The 12,653-nt window shown below is 44.1% G+C and overlaps 1 protein-coding gene across 2 annotated transcripts in view; it reads right to left on the bottom strand.

Annotated features, from left to right (window-relative positions):
- phactr4a (phosphatase and actin regulator 4a) overlaps positions 1 to 10,851 on the bottom strand; it is a 47,699-nt gene extending 36,848 nt beyond the window's left edge. Inside the window, exon 1 of one of the 2 annotated variants that reach the window (XM_080859574.1) lies at positions 10,534 to 10,851. The gene's annotated coding sequence lies outside the window, so the exon portion shown is untranslated. The remainder of the gene's footprint in view (positions 1 to 10,533) is intronic. The other variant, XM_080859575.1, reaches the window with a different exon arrangement.
- Positions 10,852 to 12,653: the final 1,802 nt, after the last annotated feature.

Consider the following 12,653-nt stretch of genomic DNA (forward strand, 5'->3'; position numbering starts at 1 on the left):
TGTGTGTGTGTCAGTGTGTGTGTGTGTTAAACACAGTTAAACAGAGCAATAATTAGCCCGGAGACAAGGTTGGTGCTCAAGCCAGCGAAAAGCTGTGTTTACCTCACTGACAAACACACACACACACACACACACACACACACACACACACACACACACACACACACACAGTCTGCCTGAGGTGCTCAGAGGGCTGTTCCAAGTCCGAGTCCATATTAAACTGAGGCGAGCATTACATAAACATCTGCCAGCATTTGAACGGCTATGAACTAATTACTCTCCGTCTGGAGGCTTCTGGCTGGCCTGAGTGTGGCTTGGAAGAGAGTGGAACAGGGCTGGAGTGGGGTGCAGGGAGTGACTGAAACGTAAACACTGCAGAGGCCGAGAAAGACTGAATGCTGGAATCAGAGTCTGAATCGACCCTAGAGTTGCATCACACACGTTTGTGATCGTGTCAAGTGCGGTTTCAGTCGGTCACGGCAAGGCTCCGCCCTGGTTTGTGTAAGTTTCAGATCCTGTGCTTGACTAAGACATCAATGTGGAACACTATGAAAGGAAGTGAGAATGCAAATAAAATAGGCAAATAGTAAAGAGGGGACGAGAGAGAGCGAAACCCTTCGAAAAATGGGAAGACACAATCTCAGTTTGATCGCAAGACCGGGACAATGGCAATCTTGTAGGACCAACGTTTTTGAGAACCGACAAAAGATAACGCCACATTTGTTTCACGTTGGTAATTTTTTGTCTGGGACAGCCCAAAATCACACAATGTACACCAGGCTTAAGAAGCGAGACCCTCGCTGCTGCAGCTGGATAATCCCCGACCTCAAATTGGACCACTCCATCAACTACGTCACACCTCTGTGTTCCACCGAGAGATTGAATTGAGAGATTTCTTCTTCAATGAGCCACTAGTGTCAGTTACCTGCCGTGCGAATCTTAATCACGGCTAAAGCCAGCTTTGGCAACGCATCCGAACGGGCCCCGTGGCGCACTTTGAGCTGGGTGAGCTGGAGCTGGGGCGTGCGCTCGCTCCCTCGCTCACCGCCGCACCCTAAGAGGGATCAAGGCCGGGCCGTTTTAATCTGAGCAGCTTGGGCTGGGAGTCCATTGGTGAGTCAATCCGTCGCCATGACGACTCAGACGAGGCACCCGCCATTGGCCCGCCTGCGGTGGGCGTGCCCTTAAGCGGGAAGTGAGGGGGAGGTTGAGGTGGTATCGGCCTGCACTTTGGAATGTTTCTGTTCAAAGTGTGGAGCAACAAAACGAGCTCTGCTCACGTGCTCCAGCCGTTACAGTGCTGAGGGCGTATGCCAGAGCTCAAGGTTGGGAATGTCCTATATGTTATGGAAAGGGACACGTGAGGCCCTGATGCACAGCAGTGTATGGTCAACACCATTATAAAATAGGGGATGTTGAGTTGACTAGATCCCCAAAAAGCACTGTATTGCTGATTACTGAATAGTGAGTGACAATCGCCACAGGTCTGTCCGGTCAGAACAAGAATTGCTGATGCCAAAGTTCCAAAGATGACTGGTTTTATTGCACACACACACTCAAGAGATACTGATGAACCATGAATACGATTATCCGTGTAAAGGACTCATATACAATCATCATACAGACACCCTTCCCACAGGTACAAGACAAGACACGCCAAAATACTTCAGAGTGGACATTTTTGTGTGCCTGCCAAGAGCAACGTGCCTAACTTCACCTACTGCGCACTACTTTACCAGTTCTCCATGCACTGGTCTTATTGATTAGTCTTATTGATTAGATTTAGTACTTAGTGCTTACACCAAGAACTCTTATTGTTAAAGATTAACACTCAAAGAAGGTAACATCTGAGTTTGAGTATACAGATAACTGTCCTCTTCTGACAACAGCAAAGCATGATGCTCAACCCTAAATACAATATTTAATGTCAATACACTTCTGGGCTTAACTCATTCAATCATATTTTCAATGATGTTCCATCTGGATCGTTCAATTCTGTGGTTAATCTATAAAGTCCGTGCCAGTGGAACATGACACTTTTGAGATCTATTAACGCATAAACCTCACTTACAATTATTCTCTCATCCAGGAATCATCAGATTGGGGCTGTGTCTCCCTCCCCCCCCCCACCCCAGTAACTGCAGGTGAGCTGGCAACAGTAGCCTTGGTTTCTCAAATGTTCAGACTCTCTCCTGACTGGACCTTTTACTGGGGGAAGAAAGAAGACACAATGAGCTACATTCCGGCACTGCCCTTGAAAGTAAAGTCCTTGCTACATCATCAGTACTTCCTTAATCATTAATGCTTTGACACCCCACGCCACACCACATCTTGGATTGAGACACCCTATGAGACGTTGTCACGTAGGGCTGGGCGATATGGGTAAAAAATTATCACAATAGATATTTATATTTTCATTCGATAACGATATAAGACGATATAAATGAAGTCTGTTTCATTTGCTTCAGACAAGAACGCCTGTGCAAACCAAAGGTTTCAATGTTTCTTTTTTATTGTAAACTCCCAACATTTCTCAACTTCGAAACAAATCAAAAGTAAACAAACTGATGTCTGCTAATAACCGGTTTGTCTGGTTGAGTTTAAGAACATCAGCTAAATGTGTGTAATGCGAAAATACGATGATAAACCAATAAAGAGGAGCCCTGGCTGTGGAGCAATCCGGGGGTGGGGTTATCCCCTCAAGTCTAGGCTACGAGATTCAGCCCTAACGCAAGAAGTTCCGATCATTTGAACGACAGCAAGAAAATAACATTTGCGAATAGTGCATAATGGAAACATAGGACATTGTTTGTGTTTTACTACTCAAAGCATTCCAGGGATTGAGTAACAGTGGCAAGTTAGCGATCAAAGCAACAGGTAGACCACCTCCCAAAATCAGAGCAACAGCAGATAGAGCACAGCTGGCTAATAAGTGGTAACGTTGGCTACCAATGGAGTTGAATGAATGGTGTGCTGCTAACGGTCACATATTAGAACGTAACGTAAATGTAAAACCATTTATCTCACACTGTGATAAATATGTTTAAGTGACCACCGTTTAATTTCCATAAACTGTTGGTTCGTTATAAGGTAAAAATTAATACATTGCTAGCGGGCGTGGTGTAGCGTGTGGAAATAGTGCTGACAGGACTAGAGAGCTAGTTAGCAGGCTAGCCAGCTAGTAGGCTATCTAGTCACTTGTTTGTAGACGCTTTAGCTGCGCAGTCTACACTCTGACCTAACCATAGACAACGCAGCGATTTAAGACTTTTTAATGCCCCGCGGCCACCCTGATACCATTTCTCCGCAACTTCCTGCTGCATCACAGAAATTAAATGGACTGCTGTTCCTAATTATTCTCTATCGACATTATTGATATTATTGAAAATTAATTAATGTTACGATAGCTTTATCGAGGGAAGTCATTATCGCGATAATTATTTTTATCGTTTTATCGCCCAGCCCTATTGTCACGTATGAGATTTTCAAAAAGAAAATACATGAAAGGTGCTGGACGTCTAGAGGCCATTGCTGTAGTCAAAAGTAACACAGCCTAATTATGGAGAGTGAGCCCAAATGACAGGGAGACACATACAGAGCTCTGAAAACAGGTAAGTCATCATCATACACAAGGTGAATTGAGAGCTGGGTTTGTTTGCAGCTAATCTCTCTTCACAAATACCAGACCAATGTTAGACAAAGGCCATTGGCTCTATATAAGAATATGGAATGAAAGTCTTTTAAAGGTCAGGTCACAGCATTAACCCTGGGCTGCCCGAACTAGTCGGGCCACTTTAGTGTGCGTGGGGTTGTGTGTGTGTGTACAGCCACATAGGCAAACACACAGAGGCACAGCAGCTGGAACAGTAGTGGGGGTAGCCTGGAGACTGTCCAGACCGAAAAAAAATTCAGACACCTGGGGGGGAATCTAGGTATGTGGTTTAGTGACAGAACTATAAGTGGTAAACCTCCTAATAGAAGAGCCCTATGGCTTCATTCTCCTAGCTAAACAAAGTCATAGGGCTCTTCTTTTAGGGGGTTTACCACATAAGGTTTGATACTAAACCATGTAGCGCACCATGTAGCGCACTACCCTCCTGACCTAGTTACTCACAGAGGTGAACAAACATCAAACGACCTCAGGGAGAAAAAAGAACAAGAAAAAAAAAAATGCAGCTCAGTACTTTGAACAGTAGCAGGTCTGAAGCATGCCCTTAAATGTAGTTTTTACACACCAAAACTAAAATGTTTGTAGACTAAGTTATATAAGAAACATAACTCTGAAAGCATTTAACGATGGTCTTCATTGTCTTTAGGCTTTTTACTGCATGTGTTTCAAAACCCTATATGCTGCAACATTAACCATAACCAGCAGCAGGCACTCTCTGAACAGCTCCAAGTCTAAACCCTCAGCAGCATTAATCAATAGACAGCCAGAGGCTTGCCTGGAAATCCATAAAGTTTTCTTGGAAGTGCCACTCAAAGAGCACCCCAAAGGTGTGTCCAGTGGTGCTTTTGGCAATGCCGTTGCAGCGCAAGCCTTTTGCAGCGAGGCCGATCATGCCTTGTAAGGGAGGTTAAGAGGAGCACAGACCCGACGGCGCAAATCCAAATTATTCAGCATAGGAGAGGAGGAGGAGAGGATTGAGGAGAGGAGGAGGAGAGGATTGAGGAGGAGGAGGAGAGGAGGAGAAGAGGGGTTCAGACGCTGCTTTTCCCACCCAGGGCCGGTGTCGAGTCCGAGCCAGGAACCGAAGCACAGACACAGACAGAGGCGTGCTGACACAGACAGACACAGGCACAGGCGCAGGGACAGGCACAGGCACAGACACAGACACAGGCGTGCTGACACAGGCGTGCTGACATAGACAGACACAGGCACAGACACAGGCAAGGGTTTGCTGACATAGACACAGGCATAGTCACAAACACAGACGTGCTGACACAGACAGACACAGGCACAGGCACAGGCGTGCCGACACAGACACAGGCACAGGCGTGCTGACACAGGCGTGCTGACATAGACAGACACAGGCACAGACACAGGCAAGGGCATGCTGACACAGGCACAGACACAGACACAGACGTGCTGACACAGACACAGGCACAGGCGTGCTGACACAGACAGACACAGGCACAGGCACATACACAGGCGTGCTGACACAGACACAGGCACAGACACAGGCGTGCTGACACACAGACAGACACAGGCACAGACACAGGCAAGGGCGTGCTGACATAGACACAGGCACAGGCACAGACGAAGACACAGACGTGCTGACACAGGCACAGACACAGACACAGACACAGACACAGACACAGACACAGACACAGACGACACAGACACAGACACAGACACAGACACAGACACAGACACACGTGCTGTCATTACCCATCCTCAGGGTAAACAGTAAAATCACTTAGCTGCACTTTTATCAACACAGGGAACTATTTCCAGAACTCAGAGCTTTACGATCAGTTCCACTTTAGGGTATCCAGGCCAAATTTGGCTCAGCAGATCATTTCATCCTGGTTCAGTTCCAACTCCACAGGTAGTGCTTAGCCCAGGAACTATTAGAGTGGAACTTGTGACTGAAAGTAGCAGAGAGGTTGAATGCAAGTCTTACAATGAAATAGTCTCCATCAAATGCATTGACCATGCCAACCAGCTAGAGGTGGGAGGAACAATTTGATCAAATGTAGCATTGTGATAATTTTCGGCACAATTATGTTATATTGATTGTGCCGCTTGTGATTCGCTTTAGCCATAGCAGAAATGGGAAAGGAAGTCAGAGTCAAGGACACATTTTCAAAGCCAAGATGGCTGCAGACTAGCCTGGTGACACCAGCCTACGTATTTCCGCCTGAATTGATTTCAAGCTCATACTCAGTCTAGCCCAGCCCCATTGACAATCGTTTCCAGAACTCAAAATTTTGCCGGACCAATCAGCGAACAGTTCAGAGCTGTGACGCAAAACTCGCCTTGCCGAGTTGCATGTAGTCCAGCCGAGTTTGTAGTTTAACAGTAGGCTATAGCAAAAATGGCTACGGAGGAAGAGACACGAAAAGCTATCGGAGAAGTTGTCTCAACTCTCGAGAACATCAGACAATTAAAAGGAGAACAAGAGGATTGTCTTGTAAGTTTTATGATGAGAAAGGACGTCGTAGCTCTTCTCCCAACTGGCTTTGGGAAGAGTTTAATCTAGACTGGGAAGACCGAATGCTGTTACTGTGGTTGTGTCCCCCCCTCGTCGCACTTATGGAAGACCAGGTTAGAGAGGCCGGTAAACTTGGAATACGTGCCGGTCAACTCGGTGTTGACGACGAGCGAAAGATCCGCGACGGTCATTTCTCGCTTGTTTTTGGAAGTCCCGAAGCGGCTCCTAAATTCGAAGTGGCGAAGGATGCTGAACACGACCATTTACCAACAAAACCTTGTTGGTGTTGTCGTGGATGAGGCTCATGTCACGTACAAATGGTGAGTCTGCATAGTGTTGTATTTAACTGCTATTATTACGTAGATCTTATTTGTCAAAGTTACATTTGTTCCTCGAAGTTTTGCTGTAAGTTTAACTTTCTATTACGTTGCTCCGCATTGCCTTATCTTACGATAAGGACAAAGGAGGTAGGCTAAAGATGTATAGACTCCCACTTTCCGTATCCCGTGTAGTTTGTTTGTTGTTTTATATGTATATGTGTATTCAGTTTGTGTGACTAAGTTAATTTGGGCCTGAACTTCCCACTGAGGATAAATAAAGTTTCTCTCGCTCTCTCAAGAACTACGTCGCACAGCAAACGTCATTACCAAACGTTGCTGATTGGTTAAGGGAACTCCAATGATTTTAAACCTCAAGATAATAACCCGCCCATCTCGGAAACCAAAATGCATTGGGTTGGCCCAGACTGACTGACGGAATGCAATGGAGTCACAGTCTGGTAACGGCCAGGCTAGCTGCAGACACTCCCAGTATACGAAAGGCAATATGGGACAAATCAATTTCACTGTATTGCAGAATCCTATCACAATATCATATTGCTGCCCAAATATTGTGATGGGTGTCGTACTGTCGCCTAAGTAGCGATTCCCACCCATAATGGAAACTCGTAATTTCTTTAGGACTCTTTAGCCGACAACAAGTTCCTGAACCCCATTAGAAAGCAAATTGCAATGATCATACATACCCAAAATGATCTCTGTCTGGAATACTAAGCTCCTCCAGAAGTACTTGAACCTCAGTGAATAGTATGGACAGTTTTCCGAGGTCCAGTGCTCTGCTAAAAGCGCAGTGCAGTGCAGCCGGAGCCGGAGCCCCTTGAGGCACTAAGTATAGAGTGTATAGTAGGCTCGATCTTGCCCTGACAGGCACTGCAGTCAGAATCAACTGGACAGCAGCAGGCCAGGAGATACAGCCTCCCTCCCAGTACCTGCTCCCAGCCTGGCACACTTTAAAAACACTCTACTCCAGCGGTCATGTGACCCTGAACGAGCCAATGAGGGGGCAGAGAGAGGTGCTGCCTGCTGGCTGCCATTAATGTACACGTATGGGCATATTACCATACTACTAGAACTCACTCCTCACATAAAAGGCTTGCAAATTGTAAGGCACAAAGTGATGACCAAAACACTAACACACACACACACACCCCGTACAAATGTACTACACACCTTTCATAGAAAACATCAGAACCTGAATGACAGGTTTCTGAAAAATGATCTGTCAACAGCTCAGTGTGGCGAAAGTACATAACACACCAAAAATCCCTGCAATTAACTACATATAAAAGGCAACCATGAATTCCACAACCTACCAAACCAGATAGCAAATCTCTAAGGCTGCGGTCGAATAGTCAAAACAATTACGATCTATGTGTTCTCCTAACCACTTCTCCTTGACCTCCAAGGAAAACGTTATAAGGTCAAGAAAAGATCTGAAGGAGAATTCATAACGACAGCTGCGGTGCTAAGAGAATCCGCCTACGCTAGGTTACGTATTTATGCGACAGCGGATGTTATTGAGGTGGATTATGTTGATCGTTTGTTTTCGTGAACGGCCACTTAAATTGTTGCTGCCAGACTTGTGGGACAGCATTATCTTCTTTCCTTTCATAAAGGCTAGTTCAATATACCCTATGCTAAAGGGCTCAAGAAAGGAAGCATTGAAGCTCCTGTCTTTAACATTTACAAAACGACACCAGCTGTTATCATGGCTGCCACTTGGATACTTCCAGGGCATTCCGCTCAGTTAGGAACCTTTCAAAAGAAAAAAAAAATACTTTTGATACTTTGATCGCAGTAATACCAGTGTACAAGTGCCAGCTGAGGCCAAACAGTTTAGTTTTTTTTACCTGATAAGTGTCTTTTTTTCCTTCTCGTGTTCCTCTGGATCTTTTCTCAGGGAGCATTTGCTCAGAGGTTTGCACTGTGCAAAGCACAGCTCTCTCAGTCTACAGCCTACTGGTGTCCGTTACAGAGTCTCTGTGCTCTGTATCAGTTCCTGTTTGGTCTGATAGCAGAACTACTATGTGATTCAAGGAGAGGGAGAGAGAGAGAGAGAGAGAGAGAGAGAGAGAAAGAGAGAGAGAGAGAGAAAGAAAGAGAGAGAGAGAAAGAAAGAGAGAGAGAGAGAGAGAGAATGGGGGTGGGAAAGAAAGAAAAGATTAAAGGAAGAGAAAACTAAATTAGAGGGGGAGAAACAGATAGAGGGAGAGAGGGGGGGAGAGACAGATAGAAAGAGAGGGAGAGGTAATGAGAGAGAGGGGGAGCAAGGTAAAAAAAAAAGACAGGGAGCGAGAAAGATAAGTAGAGTGTAGTGTGACCTTAGTAGAGGAGAGCTGAGTGGCCGATTACACTTTGACAGAGATGCACTGGCTTTGCCCAAGGTTTATTTCCAGTCTTTCTATTGGCATGGAAACGAACTGCACTCAATCACTGACAATGCGTAGAGATGAGAGGTGTTCCCCAGCATATTACAGTCACCATCCCCCCCCTAACCCCAGCTCATTAGGGGGGCAGTATGAATTCAATGGAAGGGGGTATCCCACAGAGGGGGGTGACCTGGTCAAAACAAGCACTCATTGTGTGGGCCTCACTTTTAAAAAACGTCACTGATGTTGACAAATAGTACAAGGTCAAATCCACGGGCTCGCTTATCAGTTTTCCCAGGTCAAGAGCAAAGCCCTTCCACAACTGATGTCCAGTTGAGCCAGACATTTGGTTAATGATCTACCTTTTACATTGCCATTTACCATACACACACACACACCAACTGACTGGAATGGATTAACTAACAGCAACAGGAAAAAGCATAAACAAAAGCAACAATAGTGGGAGAATTCAATGTTTAGATCCCTGGCATTAACAACGTCCATGTACCTGAGAGAATAGGGTTTTGACAAACTTTAAACAACTTTAAACGTAAAGTCTCACAATTACTGGTTACTGTGAAGGCCACAAATCTATGCATCCATATCAACATACAAATCAGAATTCATTGGTTGTGAGACCTCCTTCAAAGACTGTGTGTGTTGCTGGTGTTATGTGTATCTGAGGAAGTTCATTCCATCAGAGCTCCACGTAAGGTGAGCACGTTTGGACTTGCTGGCCAGGAATGCTGGAGAATGCATGGAGGATGGGTAAAGACACGACTCCATGACTGGCCCACAGCTTCAACTATACAGATATAAATAATTTATATCATCTCACAAATCACATGATAGAATAGTAGTGTCTAAATGTTATGTGTAAATACTAAATGCACCTTAATGCAACATTTTTTGGGGTCAAAATAGATAAACGAAGTCCATGGGTCAATGACACTTTATGTCACAGGCAGGATGCCTGTTATAAAAGGACCACCTATTTTCACTGTCTCAAAGTGAGATAACAGAACAAGAAAGACTTTTACGATAATGTTTTTAACTAATAAACTTCAGACACTGAAGGATACTCTTCCTTTGACAGGATCTCCCTGATCAAAGCGGAGTTATGGGCGGTGGTCCATAAAACGGAGTTGACATGCAAAGTTGGCAATACTCACTTTGTATCTAACCAACCTGAACATAACGCTACGCTCTCGCTACAAGGCTTTTCCATAAAACTGTATCTATTACTCACTGCTGTAACTTCGCTGTGTAAATCGAGATGCTACTTCCTGATGATACATTTCATTGTCTACGAATCATCTGACTATCATATCATCTTTGCAGACCCCAGTTACAGGCTACCGTTAAGAGTGTAAGTTGCCCATCTAACTTTCAAGAGTTCATTGAGATTTCCCTCCGATTCTAGATAACAGAATGAGCATTTACCAAAAAGTTCACAGGTCGGAAATACTTGACAGTTACTGTTGACAGGTGGCTAGCTACTTTAGACCTATGACAACGAATAAATTGTTAGCATCGCTAATGCCAAACTTGTTGAAACATGCAACAGGTTGCTAGCTGATTAGCAAATTACGTAATTCAAAGAAAACTAAACAAAAATGCATTCAACACAACAAACACAAGGTATCTAATAATTAATGTTTTACTCACCCTCCACTGAAGTTACTCCTTAGCTAGACTGCTGTATGTCCATAAACGGTAACACAGGTAGCAGGCTAGCTTGTACGCTAACGATATTACAAACTCTTCGTGTAGCTAACTAGCATGAGTGGCTAACGTCAGACTTTAAATTGTATCCACTTGACTAACACTCCATGCGACAAACAGAAAATTCCAATCAATCTGGGTAGAAAACTTCAGATACAAATTGAGGAAGCTTGACAGAGAGCTTCACCTAACGTCTATTTCTTTAGTGGACGGCAGGGGCCAGGCAATACACTTGCTGAAACCATAGCTGAAACTCGAGACAATCGACCAATCTCCGATACAACGCTTTACCTGCGAAAGATTGGTTCTCGTTAGTGCGCATGCGTACCCCTCAAACAATCGCCCCACCCTCTCCCATGGTATTAACTTTTTGTAAACGGACAAGATTACTGTCTTCAAGGGGGGCGACGTACACCTAATCATGTTATGAAATCAGCCAATTCGTCTTGTTTACAAACTCCTTATAGTTACGACAGTTACATGCTGACAAATTGGTCGGAGCAATAGAGGGGGTACTCCAACTCCGTAGTTGGGTCATAGAAGTTTTATTGAAAGCGTGTTGCTTCTATAGCCTGTTATTAGTTTTTTTCTTGTTTTCTTTTATTGCATTACAAGGCCTTAGTAAGCCTACATTAAATCGAAAACAACAAACAATCAACACTTGCGCAACCAGTGTGTTGCATTTGAAGTGTCAATCAGCAGTGCAAAGTTTTCAAATGTCAGAAAGATAGAGAGAGAGAGAGATTTTACATCCTATCATTCTCTATCATTCACGTATGTGTTTCTTTTGCCATGTTTACCATGTTGCCAATTCATGTTTACATTTCAGAAATACATTAATGACAGACATGCATTTATAGACAGTGTTATATACATTGTTCTCATTCCCATGGTAATTGTGTTGGCATTATATTGTACATTCAAATTATTAACATCTATGGATGTTGTAGTCATATATGTCCTAGTTCTTTTTTGTAGATGTGAACCAGCATAACAACGGGGTTGCTGAACTGTACCAGAAGGGCAAGACTGCCCCCTTGCGGTGTATTGCCATATTGCAATGTTTTAGATGGACAAATTGAAAACATCAAGGGGGCAATAACTCAAAACACAAGGGGAAGGCAAAACATCTGATGTCCCTCCTTACATCTTGTAATCTGGAGACTCAGTCACTCAGGACATGATCAATAATGTACGATTTCTCAAGTGCACTATCAATATCTAAATATTCCAAGTTTTGATGATTCTCTACACTGTCACCTAGTGGACTGTTTTTGTTAAGGACAATCTCATTGCTCACCTTGATGGCATGCCATATACAGTAGGCACATTTTTCTTGGGAGCTACCCACATAATCATAATGATCCTAACAACTTGGACATCACTGAGAAGGTAAATAAACAGCCTTTCCAACGATAAGCATTGTAACAACAGAGAAATAATCGACCAAACATAAATTCCAAACTTATTTTGACAAGTTTTATATGCATGTGAGTGTGTATGTGTGTGATGGTATGAGTGTGGTGTGGTATGGTGTCGTGCATATTTAACCCCTTACCTTAAACCTTAAGATAAAACAAGGTCCCAGATAAGTTATAGAACGAAGAAGGATCTTAGCTGACCTGGCCTGAATCTTCCAGACCTGAACACAGCACGGTCTTATATTCCTTTATTGACATCTATTCTCTATCTCCTTCTTCACTTGCTGTGTCATGCTACTCTACAGTTATACAAGACAAACACTTCCTCACCTCACAGTAACCCTGAGGTGTAGGCTCTGAAAGAAAGCAGCACTCCTCCCTGACCTCTATTATGTATTGATCTATCAGGAGGCACCTGGTTCTACCAATCCAAATACCTGGTTGAGAAACCAATTATAAAATAAAATGTGTGTGTGTGTGTGTGTGTGTGTGTGTGTGTGTGTGTGTGTGTTTGTGTCTGTGTCTGTGTCTGTGTCTGTGTCTGTGTCTGTGTCTGTGTGTGTGTGTGTGTGTGTGTGTGTGTGTGTGTGTGTGTGTGTGTGTGTGTGTGTGTGTGTGTGTGTGTGTGTGTGTGTGTGTGTG

Source organism: Sprattus sprattus (assembly GCF_963457725.1).
Source record: "Sprattus sprattus genome assembly, chromosome: 20".
NCBI lineage: Eukaryota > Metazoa > Chordata > Actinopteri > Clupeiformes > Clupeidae > Sprattus > Sprattus sprattus.